The sequence below is a fragment of the Amblyomma mixtum genome, chromosome 1 (assembly GCF_055824585.1).
Source record: "Amblyomma mixtum isolate Tamu chromosome 1, ASM5582458v1, whole genome shotgun sequence".
In the NCBI taxonomy this organism is placed as follows: Eukaryota; Metazoa; Arthropoda; class Arachnida; order Ixodida; family Ixodidae; genus Amblyomma; species Amblyomma mixtum.
The window spans coordinates 176,183,899-176,197,670 of NC_143012.1; the positions used below are offsets into that span (position 1 = coordinate 176,183,899).

The 13,772-nt window shown below is 43.7% G+C and overlaps 1 non-coding gene across 1 annotated transcript; it reads left to right on the forward strand.

The window, feature by feature from the left end:
- The first annotated feature begins 6,229 nt into the window (after positions 1-6,229).
- Positions 6,230-6,300, forward strand: TRNAG-GCC (transfer RNA glycine (anticodon GCC)). Its single transcript has one exon. It is a non-coding gene; the product is annotated as a tRNA-Gly (tRNA).
- Positions 6,301-13,772: the final 7,472 nt, after the last annotated feature.

A 13,772-nucleotide genomic window follows, 5' to 3' on the forward strand; every position in this document is an offset into this window, starting at 1 on the left:
CCGACAGTGTTCCGGTGTGAAGTTTGAAGAAGAAAGTGACGCGGGTTCGATTCCCAAAATAAGTACCCAAAGAATGGGAACAAGAAGTACAGGTGGCGCGAGCGAGTTGGCAAAGTTATGGCATGTGCATTTTAGCAGGACGAAGTGGAGCAGAAGGTAGGCAGCGTCGTGAGAAAGTGCTAAGCGGTGCGAAGTGTCGGTTATCACCACCTTTTTTTTTCTCCTCCCTCAAGTTCCCCTCTCACCATGTCATAGCAAGCCGAATGCTGCGCCCAACAGCTCGCAGCAAAAATGGCGGTGTGCTGTAAAATGCTGCAGAAAAGGAAAACGGGGACACTTGAGCTCCGCCTTTAAGGACATGACAAGAGAGCGGTTCCTCCTGACCACTACGACACGCACGCTCTTTCCTCTTGCGCAATCCCAATCATTACGTAAACGATCACACTACATGAATTTACAAAGCCCCGCTCTTACGAAGCCGTACGAACATGGCGGCGTAGCTTGTCTGGCTCCCAACGCGAGGGACGAGGATCGTGAGATTCTGAAGCGCCGCTGGTGTGGCTGGCGCCATCTATGAGAGCCTCACGTAGGGCTTTGCGCTTTTCCGTAAAACTACAGGGGTAGTGTGCTCACAGGCCCTCTCGGGGTGACCCCCGTCCATGGAGGAAGGAAAACCATGCCCCCGTCGGTGTCGACAGGGCGCGGTGGCGCGTGGTGGCGCTGCACGCGTCTTCACGGCTGAAAACGAGTGGCGCATTCGGCTGGCGTCGCAGTAGCCATGGTAGCCGCGCCGACAAATTGAATTATCGGAACATTCGCGTGGGGGTCATCGAAATGACTTGGCATCTTGAATGGAACTTAATTTCTGGCATCTGCACATATTTATTTATTTCTCAAAGATCCACAAGGGACATTGCATGAGGGGTTACATGAACAACTTTTATATATGCTTGGCACGCAGGGATGATCACGTATTGTCATTGTCACTCGTGCCTGCAGTGTTTCCTTGTAGTTATAATGCACTGCATACTGAGGGGTCATACTGCTTTTTCTATTAATACTTAAAGTCAATAGTAGTAGCATGTGGTGTGGCGAAATTTGATTCATGCCAGGGACAAACGCGGAATGGAGAGAGTGTCGGCGGCAACAGTTATTTCTATTCGCAAGGAGCCAAGTTGCAGCAGAGAGAAAACAGAGGGGCAGGGAGACGATAGGTAGAAGGGAGATACGTAATTGTGAGGCAAAGTACAAGGAGGAGGGGGGGGGGGGTATTTACATTATTTACAATTAGCGTTTTGCGCTGAACACGAGGCGCGCGTACCGAAACCATTTCGACACAACAGTAACAGTGACTTCACATTTGTTTGGACAGCCATGCAGCAGCCACTGCTATTTGAAAAAAAAAAGAATGAGGCAGATTTGTCATCACTCGCTCATTTCGCCTCTGACAGCGGCGGCTCAGTGGCGCTCGGCTGCTGATCCAAAAGACACGGGTTCGAACCCGGCCACGGTGGTCGAATTTCGATGGAGGCGAAATTCTAGAGGCTCATGTACTGTGTGATGTCAGTGCACGTTAACGAACCCCAGGTTACAGTGACTTGTACCCATGTGGTAGAAATTTCCGCAGCCCTTCACCATAGCGTCCCGCATAGCCTGAGTCGCTCAGGGACGTTAAAACACCGTAAACCAAACCATTCCGCCTTTTTTTCCTTCAGCTTATTCTAGCACTTCAGAGCAGCTTTATCAAAGGCTCAGTTTAAGGTGCTTAATTCCCGCTTTCGCGTTTTTCTGCGCTGCAATGAATTACATTCCGAAAGCATTCCTGATGTGTTGGAAGTGGTTAGAAGTAGACTACAGAAAGAAGTTCGCTGTGTGAGGTTTTCTGTGGAGAGGTTTTCAAGCTTCAACACAAATCCATAATGCTGCGCCGATGGGTACAGCAGTCCTCCGTGGTCGCGGTATTTTGTCAGCGTCGCAGGGAAACAGTTTTCATCGGGAGACTGCATTGTAAGCAAGGTAATGCCCATTTGGCTATTTGTCTTCAATACATACTTCCGTGCAACATACCCTATTACGTAGAAAACAGGTCTACAGTCACTTCTAGCTACGTGTTCATCGTGGTCATGCGCAGGCACCGAAGTTTGAACTGGAGGGCCTTCACACTGCATTTGAAGGCCGCTTATCTGGGCAAGCTTGAACAAGCACTGCCACCACACGTGAACAAAAACGTGTAATGACCCCCCGAGAAGCGCTCAAACCAGCTCAAAACCGCACAGCAGAACAACAACGAGCCCACAAATACACACGGCGACCTGGCAGCGACGGCAAATCCTACCGTGAAGTCTGCTGTGGCGCCACCTTGTGTCGGCGCCGCGAAACAGACGCCTGTCGACATTCGCTGAGCCACCGCTCCCCCATTGAGTCGGCGCGGAGTGAGCGCACTACCCACTGTATTTCTAGGTCACTGTAGTAAAACGGAAGGCCCGCGAGGAGAGTCAGGCGAATGCGGAAAAAGCCAACGAAACTTACAAGTTTCACTTGGTACTGCCTTTCGATTCTTACAACAGTATGTGATATAGAACAAGCGAATAGAAGCATTCGCTTGCGGAAAAATGAGAGAGAATGTACTTTTATCGTCTCCTTAAAGTAAGAGGGAACTGGCTTTGGTGAAAGGAAAGGGTGCAGTTACTGTCGATGGACCAATGCTGACCATTGAACAGTGATAATCATCGAAGCGCTGGTAGACATTACGAGCTGGTGCCCTGTGCCCACCGTATAAACAGCTTTATATCAATGTGGAACGTCCATCTAACAATCTGCTCCGCGAGACATAACTAGATCATCTTTAGTTTTGGTTTAGTTTTAATCATATAAGCTGTCGCTTTACAAAAAACCAGCGGATTTCTCTGAAGCGAAATTATCTGTCTGTTGAAGGGGGTCTTGACGTCATCACTCCCCAAATAAGAAACTCTGAGGACTACAATGTTCCCTTTTCAGTACATTCCATTGGATTATCATATGGGATTATACTAACCTGATCTAATAATCCACCCATTAACCCACTTTATTCTAACCACTAATTCCCCTGGATCACCTCAATTCACCAATTCATTCCTACTAATTCGCCTAGCAATCCCAATTAATCCACCTTAATTCATTTTGTGGCGTGGGGCTGACTCCAAAATTATGGAGGTCCTTTCGGATTCGCGGGGGTGGGCCAACTTACAAATCGCATTTCCATCTTTAAAACATGGTTCACATGCAAGCGAGTGAGCGAGTGGAATGCGCGTCGCTCTGAAATTTCTAACTTCGAACCCCGTCAATCAGGCCCCTCGAGTCGCCGCGACGGCTCAAAAGAAGTTTTTGCGCCGCGGTGGCTGGAATCGCGAGCATTTTCGCTTGCATGCGAAACATGCTTAAGACGCGGGGCGCAAAAACGGTTCTTAAATCGCCCAGCTAATTACCGACTTATGCGTAGCCATAAAATTTCGTCACTAATGGCGGACTGCATAAGATGCGCAAATACACACCTGACCCCTAATATCATTAGTTTCATTCTGCAAAAGAACGAGAACAAGAACATGGAGGCCCTTTAAGCCACCTTCTTAAGCTTGCATCACATGCAAGCTGAAACGCCCGCGATCACCGCTGCTCGAAAACATGTTTCGAGCCGTCACGGCGGCTGGAGAGGCCAGAGCCACGAGGTTACAAGAGGTCGGAAATTTTGCCCGCTACGCGCATCCCCATCGCTCAGTTCACCCAGGCGCTTGCATGTGAACGAGCCTGCAAAGAAGAAAATGCGATTTGTAACGTGGCCGGCCGCCGAAAATTCCAAATGATCCCCAGTATTTTGGAAGCAGGCTCACCCAAGCATTTGGATTAGTAGGTGGATTAATGGAGATACATGGTTTGGTTTATTGGGTTTAACGTCCCAAAGCGACTCAGGCTATGAGGGACGCCGTAGTGAAGGGCTCCGGAAATTTCGATCACCTGGGATTCTTTGACATGCACTGACATCGCACAGTACACGGGCCTCTAGATTACGCCTCCAACGAAATTCGACAGCCGTGGTCAGGATCAAACCCGCGTCTTTCTGGTCGGCAGTGGAGTGGCAAAACGAATGAGCCAGCGCGACGGCCCCAATGGGTGGATTAAGGTTAATCAGGGGGCGCATGTGGGTGAATAAAGTGGATTAGTGGGTGAATTGAGATGTATTACTGGATTAGGTCAGTATAATCCCATGTGATAATCCAACGGATTTTCTCGAACATTCTAGTCCTCAGACTTTAACATATATGGGGCTGATGACGTCAGGACCAGCTCAACAAATAAGAGAATTTCGTCACGGAGAAAACAGATGGTTTTTGTACAACGACAACCTAATGACGATCGCATTAAAAGTGCACTGAAGATAATTCTGAGTTCGTCTGTTTACCGTGAGAACTCCATCTGCACCCTCCAAGCATTCTTGACCTGTGCAGACGATTTCCCTAAATCGAATTAACCATCCCGGCTCCCATCATTTTTTTTTCTTGTACTCCCCACCGAACGCAGGAGTCAGCCAACGCATGCAGTGCCTTTCAGCCAGTGGCGTGGCAGCTTGCCACTCTGCCAATAGCGGAGTGATACGTAAATCAAAGAGTCCACGCGTATTCTTATTTTCGTTAGACTAATTTACGGCTAAGTTGTCTGCGACTGAAGCTATTTTTTCGTGAGAACCTTAAAAACAAAACAAAAGTGAAAACGACTGGCTGAAAGGCACTCCACGCGTTGGTTGGCTCCTGCTTATGGATGCGAGTTCAAACGAAAAAAAAAAAGGTGGGAGCCGGAAAGGTTAATCCGATTTCACCGGGCAATCGGCCGCAAAGGGTAATAATTAAACGCTTCTAAGAATACTGGGAGCATGTAGCACGATTTCTGGCAGTTAAACGACTAGCTCAGGACCCTCTTTAGGGCAAATTCAAAATAAGCCAAAAATCTAGATAATCTAGTTATGCCTCGCGGAGTAGATTGAAATGAAAGTTGGGTTTTGGAGGAAAGGAAATGACGCAATAACTGTCCCACATTTCTCGGTGCACACCTTAACCACACCTTAACGGAAGCAACAAAGAAGGGAGTGAAAGAGTAAAGAGGTGCCGTAGTGGATGTCTCCGGAATAATCTCGACCACCTGGGGATCTTTAACGTGCACTGACATCGTACAGCACACGGGTGCCTTTTGCGTTGCGCTTCCATCTTAACGTGGCCGCCGTGGCCGGGTTCGAACCCGGGCATACCGGATCGGAAGACATCTGCTGCTAAATGCTGAGTAATCTATTCGGTGTTTCTGTCTGAAGTAGGGGGAGGTGCTTACTGCTTTTTTTACGGTCTTTGATATTTTTAGCCCCCAAATTATGTTTGTTCAGTTTAGGCCGTTATATTTAGCTGCCTCCTCAAATAAGAGGATAGTTGGCCATGCGGGTTTGATTCCTCTGTAGGGGTGCGTTTATTAGGCGTCCTCAAGAGACCGAACCGCCGTGCAGGATCTGGCAGCGTAGACGGGCGTAGCCAGCACCAAGAGAGCGGGGCAACTTCGTCGTCGTCAGGCGCAGCGTAGTGTCAGCGCATAACGTCGTCGTCATCAGGCGCAGCGTGGTGTCGGCGCATGGCGGTAGCGGAACCTGTCACAGTTGGCACACTACACCTCGAACACGTGAATTACATTCCAGTTCCTTCAGTTGCAAGTTAGTGTTCGTTCTGTATGTGTCCCTTCATGTCCTTGTTTCTGTCGTGCTAAGCACCCTGCAGAACTATACCAGCAGCAGTTCTTTTTTAAGTTGTATCCTACTCTAATATACACAGCTGGGCCACCTACAAACGAATAAAATAGAATTAAAATAGAAATGGAAAGGAATTCAAGCAGATTTGGACTAAAATATAAACAGAACTTGAGCGTTTTCGCAGTACTCGCGAGTTAGTTGAGTTGCTTCAGTGCCCCCGGTAAATTTGATTACCAATACGTCTCACAGAAGTTTAGTGGCCTGTACGCAGCATAATGCCATAAAATTACGCAACTGTTGGTCTAATCTGGTGGCCTATTTTGGTGGCGCGGTCGCTGACTACACGGTCTGTAACGACAGTTCCTCCCTGAAGAGGAGACGCCAGCCAGCCGGTCCAATGGCCTACATAGAGGGAAACTTGCGCAACCAACTAAGCTATAAATACAGGCGCAGTACGCCACCGCAACATCGGCGTCGGTGGTTCAGTGGTAGAATACTCGCCTGCCACGCGGGTGGCCCGGGTTCGATTCCCGGCCGACGCATGTTTTGCTTTTTGGGCGCTGGTTTTTACAAGAGGAGAGGTGCAGGCCTTTGTATAATTTTTCGCATAGTATGGCCACGCAGCTTGTGCCGCAGTAATAGATGTGAATAGCCTGTATCCTTCCTAACAAAATATATTTCCTTCGCCACACACAAAATTTTGTACCCACACCTGCAGAGTCCTCCTTTTCCAACATTGCGGCGTTATTACTCGTTTATTATTAATACGCTTCACAGAAGTTCAGTGACCAGTCTACCGCGTAATGTCATGAGATTACCTTGCTGTTGGTCTAATCTGGTGACCTGCTCTGGTGGCGCGGTCCGCTCACTACGCGCTCTGTAACGACAGTTCCTCTCCACAGAGGCGACGCCAGCCTGTCCAATGACTTACACGAAGGAAAACTTACGCAAAGAACTACGCTGTAAATAGATGGGCAGTATGCCTGCGGAATATCCGCGTCGGTGGTTCAGTGGTAGAATACTCGCCTGCCACGCGGGTGGCCAGGGTTCAATTCCCGGCCGACGCATGTTTTTATTTTTTCGGCACTAGATTTTACAAGAGGAAGGTGCAATCGTTTATATAAGTTTTGTCATCGAACGGTCACGCAGTTTGAGCCACAGTAATAGATCTGCCTAGCTGGTAGAGAGTTTCTACCCAGGAAACGCAAAGTCATCTCCAAGACATCTAGTTCTTGGCTAGTTTAGCCAAGCAGGCTGGCTACAAGCCATCTTCTTCAAGCCATTAGCTGCTATTAGCCGGCTTCAAGCTCGGCTTTTTTGTGCTAACGCTCCCTCCAATATGGTCTTGAAGACGTCTCAGTAAGGCCAAGAATATCAGTTGGTATTGCAGACCTGCACTCAAATGGCCTTATTCAATGCCTGCCTGATTCGTAGCGCTTACTGGAATATTATTTTGCAGGCCATCCATGCAGAAATACTGAATTATTAGGAATTCTGAGTTTCGGGTGGAATCAATATACTGGTTTTAACCATGCTGCAGAATCGTCTCATCAGTTGAGCATATGGTGAATGTCACGCTTAAAAGCATGTCAACCAATGTTAAGACCAGTAATATATTTATTGAAATTCACAAATACAAAAGGTGTAAATTTTTCACTTGGACTTTCAGTGAACATAGAAAAACAAAGTGGTCAGGTAGTTCAAAATTCAAAACTATAGAACTGCTCGGACATTGCAAAATTACAAATAATACAGCAGGTTTCAATATGTGACCAACAAATAGAGTTGAAAACAAACAAATGCACAACTAGTTAAAACAGCTACATTAAAAATAAACACACAGGCCTTACTGTCACTAGAAGACTTGTCGCCAGAAATTTCAATAACCAGGATACAAAAAAATGACCTGTTCACTCTTAACACACAAAAAAACCCACTTCAATATGATATAGCATCAAAGCAATAAACAACGACAAACGATGGTACTGCCACCAGAACATTCAATGACTAGAAAGTGCAAAAATTTAGTTGCAAATTATAAAGATGACCAAACACAAATACATACAACTCGTGTGGAATTGTTCACATAACTCAATGGCAACAAATAATGATCAAGTTCTCCTAAATTCAAAAATATAGAACTGTTCAGGCGTTGCAAAATTACAAATAAATACAGCAAGTTTCAATATGTGACCAGTACTTTCACCTAATGATGCAGAACAAATAGAGTTGAAAATGAACAAATATAGAACTAGTTAAAAACTGCTAAATTACAAATAAACACAGGTGTCACTGTCACAGGAACTTTCAGTGACTAGAAGACTTGTCGCCAAAAATTTCAATAACAAGGGTACAAAAAAATTTGAGCAGTTCAAACTTTACACATTAAAAACCACTTCAATATGACATAGCATCAAAACTACAAACAAAGACGAATGATGTTGCTGTCACCAAAACATTCAAAGACTAGAGTGCACAAAAATTTATCCTAAAATTACTAAAGATGGTCAAACATTAATACAACTGGTGCAAAATTTTCCACGGAACTTTCAATGGCTACAAGATAATGATGAAGTTCTCCAAAATTCACAAACAGAAAACTGCTTATGAAGTGCAGAATTACAAATACATATACACATCTAAATGTCACCAAAACATTCAGTCAATAGATGATACAAAACAAACTGAATTAAAATTTAAATGCAAAGTTATAAAATTGTCACTGCAACTTTGAGAGACCCGCTGAATGAGTAGAATGGAGGACACACGAGGCGAGCACACCATCCTTGGATATCGCCAGATTTTTGTGAGCTGTGCAGTTGGCTCAGAGGCTGTTACTCTGAAATACATATTAAAAAATATGGCTGTGTCTAGCATGAAATAACAAAATAAAAAGCCTACGCCCCTTTCAAATGAAATGCAATGCTTAACTTTTTAGAGCCATTAACTTGATTAATTACTGACTGAAAAAACTATGGAGATGAAAATGCTGAACAGACGCTAGATGTGTAAGATATAAAGTTTGCAATTAAGCTTATTCATCAAAACGTACTCAAGTGTTACTAAGGTCTTCCTGCAGCCGTAAATATTACTAAGCAATGCTGTCAAGGTGCTCCCGCAACAGCGAGAAACGGCACTCTGGAGCCACAAAGAGAAGTTTACAGTGAGCTCCATGGTACCAGTGGCCATAAAAAATATTAGTTTCACTATTTATTCGGCTTAATCACAATCATTGTTAAATAGACATCACTGCAAAACTGTGATCAGGTCCATTGGATTATCGCTTCAACGCCATAAGCCAGATTTTAGTTGTGCTAATATGAAACTTTTGGCCGACAGTACCACATTCATTATACATGCAGTTGACAGCTTCGTAGCAAGAAGCACTCACCTGATTGCCCTCCCAATGTTACTGGTTCTTCCAGCTGGACACTTGTTGCATCACAATGCTGCCTGAACAAAAATGCACCAATTGAAAACTTGTTTTTAGTTCTACTCAAACCAGTGATGTAGAGAGCCATATTCATGTAAAGTAATCAACAATTTTCAAAATCTCGCTTACACCATTGGTTCATACAAAGGTACACACACACACAAATGTGATTATCATAACTGTATGTTACACTGCATCCTTAAACAGAATTATGAATGGACAAATTACCTTCTAGAGACTGCCATCACCCTCAGTGTGCAGTTCTTCAGCCACCCTGCTGCTGCTTGCTGTATCGTATGGGAATCGGCGGAGACGTAGCGCCTGTCCATTCGTATCGATTCTGGAAATAAACACTTTACTGGAAGAAAACTGTGTGGGCACGGTTGAACAGATTATATGAAAAGCCTTAATGGCTCATGCTACAATATGAACTCCAGTGTGACTAAATAGTAACACTGTTTTGGCATTAAGAATATAACAATCACTAATTTTATGTTAAGTTTTCAAATGCAAGGTAATTGTGCAGGTCTTACTGGCATACTAATAGGAAGGAACTAGTATTCATGCACCATTTGTAAAAGCCTACCAAATACACACCTTCAATCACGCCAAAGACAAGCAGGTCCTTCAAGCTTCTTTTGCCCCGCTGTCCGAAAACGCTGAACATCCTACCCACTTCGTCGGTGAAAACTGTGCGCAAGATGTTTGCAGTCGGCGTTCTTATGTTCTTTCCACCTATTAGTGAAAGCTTCCGTGCCTGCAACAAATATATTGAATGATATTCCACAGAGTAAAACAAAAAAAACACTATTAATATATAGTTTGAGAGCATATCTTTCCATATAAATGAGTGAACCATTGCTTTGGCCATGTAGTGCTTGCCTCAACGCAGTGAAGGCTGAACCCAGTTTAAATTTATATTTGAAAATTGAAAAGCATATCTCAGATGATGGCAGCTTTCCACTGCATCTGTTATTGGTTCTCTTAGCATTGCCTTAAATTATATAGTACAGCATTTTATGGCCATGACCTAACCCATAAAAATATTTGTCCTTCCGGAAATTTCACAAAATAACTTTCATCAACTATGATATACAGTACTGCCAGCAGCCATGTATAAGTGTAAGGATTTTTCAAAGAAAAAAAAGTCACTGTTCCTACCATTCTTGCAGCAGTGCAGCTGTCAATCAGTGTGAGCTGTGATGAGCCTCAGAGGGTGACGAATTGGTTCTTGCACTGCACTGCTTGGTCCAGTGGTGCCACCAACATACCATTTCATACCACTTCAGCACTTTGTTATCCTTTGCTTTTCAAAGTTTTCCTTCTCATGAACACTTTCCAGCCGTGGCATGCATGCCAAGGATACTGAGCTTTGATAGTTCAATCCAGATTGCGAGAACTGGCTTAATATGAATTGTGAAACTCTGCGTTTCTCGCTATGAAGTGATAAATCCAGCCCTTACATGACATATTGGGTAATGCATTACAATAGCAAATGTATTTTGTGCATTGCAAAAGCTCTGACTCAGTCAGCCATAGAAAGTGTCACGTTCACTTACCAAGCTGATTCTTGTTGCCTTGTCGTTAGCAATCTGGGACTCCAGATCATTTACATGATCTTCGTTTTTAGAGGCAACTCTAAACGAAGGCCTTCACTGTTGTCATCTTTTGTGTTTGTAAGCAATTTGAGGATCTTTTCGTTTTGCTGTTTAATGTGTTGAATTTCCTTTAGCAGGATGTATGTTGCATCTGAAAAAGAAACCTTTCAATGTACACTTCACAATGTTAACTATGCTTGAATCCGCCCATCATAAGAATTTAGTGAGCATGTGAATGTAAGGTAACCCTCACTAGAGAGCATGAGCTGTACCTACCTTTAGAACAACTTTCACTGCTTGGCCTTTCAGCCATGGTTTCTTCAAAGCCTGAAGCATAGCGGGCATGTGTTTTTGGGCTGTGGGTACTTTTCTTTGCAAACACCATGGGACAATGCACAGGGGCACATCTTTTGGGGCTGGAAACCATGACAATGTGCAAAAATCAGGAAGTCAGCAATCCAGTTCTGCTAGTTAGCAATAAATACAAAAAATTGCAAAAATGCATTTTCTTTCAAATGACAAGAGCATCAAAACTTAAGCAATGTGATCATCATAAAGAGATTCACCTTGGCGGCTTGCAAGGCATTCCTTCAAGCTCGCTTTCATCTTCTTCACTGCTTGACAAAACTCTGAGAACTTTTCGTCGCTTGCCACGTCCTCTTTCTGAAAGGTGAGAACTAATTGCTTAGGCAGCCATGAGGTGCACGAGAAGGGGTTTGAATATTAAATTAACAATGCTTACAAGATGCTGCCACTAAGATTTACGCCAACCATCAATACCTAATAACAAACAATAACCCACAGCATGGGAGTAAGCATTCCAGCCTTTCTTGAAAACTACAACTGACAAATTATAGGTGTAACCCTTAAAAACAAAGATAAAACAAGATATTTCTAGCATTACCATCTTATAAAGTATTTCATTTCTTTCAAGCAAGCATTATACAGTTCTTTAGAGGCACAAACACTTACATTCTCTCAACACTTTGAAGACCTAAAATACCAACTAATGTTATTGTTACCATAATCTGTGCTGAAACACACATTATATAAAAGACAAAATGTCTGATGCAGTGCTTAAAGAACACACTGCATATAATTTTTTAATCCTACCTTCATCTGCAGATGTTTGAATATCATCAGTGGCTTCAGCCCGAGCCAGGAGTGCACGCGCAGTCTTGTATGAAGCTAGAATACAGACAAAAACATTGCTTGCTTAATTAGCCGGTATTACACAAAGTACAAAGTTCTTCTCCAACTTAAACTATGGTGCTGTTTCATTGAATCAGCCTCTGCAAGGTGCTGTCATTGCCCATCAATAGTTGTTTCTAATGCCTTAACTGATACTTATGGTCATTATGGCTTAGACCAACCCAATTACAGTTCAGAGTCAATGCCACTAAGCCACAGCAGCAGTCCTGTTAGGAAGCTGTTTGATGCAGTTGCAAACTAATAAGTGAAGGTCGACAATCTTGTTTCAACGGCCATTTTAATCTGGGAGACCAATCCAAAAATTTCATCAAGACAGTCTTACGTGAACTCTGGCCTTTTTTCAATCATTTTCCCTTAGAATAACGTCACTTGTGTTGCAGTCACATCAAGAACAGTGGGAATGCAAATGAGCAGGTTAGAAAAAAAAATTGGAAGCAAGCAACTTACACTCCAGACGAAGGACAATAATCTTGTGGCGAGAATATGATGCATCCGGAGTCTGCATGCGCTCAACAGCTTTGCTTATGGTTTTGGAGTTTGCATGGCTAGGCCACAAGCAGTCCTCTCCATCAACCCAGTTTGTGGGTACAACAGCAACTGTGTCATCACTGGCAAATCGCACCACTGCATACATCTGTTGATGAAAGTCGTTAGTGCCACCCACAGGCTTTCACTTAGGATCATGCTTTTGGGAGCATTAACATCAAAGTATAGTTTCTGAACATGCATTCAAAAACATTTCACTTTGTTTTGCAACATGTACAGAACATAAGGGTTCACTCTTCAAATACACGAGGTCCATCCAGAGCACACAGAGTATTGGGTGAAGCTAAAACATGGCACCTTGTAAACTTAAACTGAAATCTAAACATATTGTATTGCACAGATTATGAAAAATTAATAGTATCTATTGTAAAAAATCAAACAAGTTGTCCAACACACGTTGCAACAGTGATATATCCTAATGGTACTACAGTCCAAAAGCTAAAAATGGGTTTCTGAATGAAGAAGTGGTAGCACAACATAAGTATTAGGCCCGCTCTGATGGGGAAAAAGGACACATTTGCACTTTACGTCAGTTAGGTGCCACGCCATAACATGAGATAGGTTCTGAACGACAAGGATGCCCAGTTCAGAAGAAATAATAGGCCTTGAAAACATAGGATCTGAGGACTGAAACTTTTGGCCTATTAAAACTTCTTGACCATCACTGTCAAATGCAAAGTTAGAGGCAAGTACTACACTGCTGTCCGAAAGCATACAACAATTGTCACCAAAGCTGCCTTTTAGAGTGAACGTTTCAAATACTGCAGCACGATGTTGAGGACCTTTGAATGTTGGCAGCAGTGGGCCATCAGCATGTGGTTCCTTTAAGACCACACCAGAAAAGGACGCAGTTCCTTTTGCTGCAAAGAGTTCACCATTGCTCATTGTTTCGTTAATTCGATCAGCAACTTCCTCAAGGGGTTTTTTTCCACTTCGTACTAGCCTTTTCAAACTATAAGAAAACTTTCTTCAGCAAAAGCACTGTATGTGTCAAGGCAACCATGCAACAGGACATCATCTGCCAGATGAATCAGCCCATGAACGTTGTAGCTCATGTGACGGTGGCCATACAATCTGTGCAGATAATTTACAAAGTAACACAATAAGTCTTTTGCAAATCTGTTCAGGGAGATGCATAAAGAAGGGCTAGCCAATATTCGTACAGCAACATGGAGAACAATAAAATGCTCATAACTCTTACGAGGTAAAACAAGCTTCAGAACAA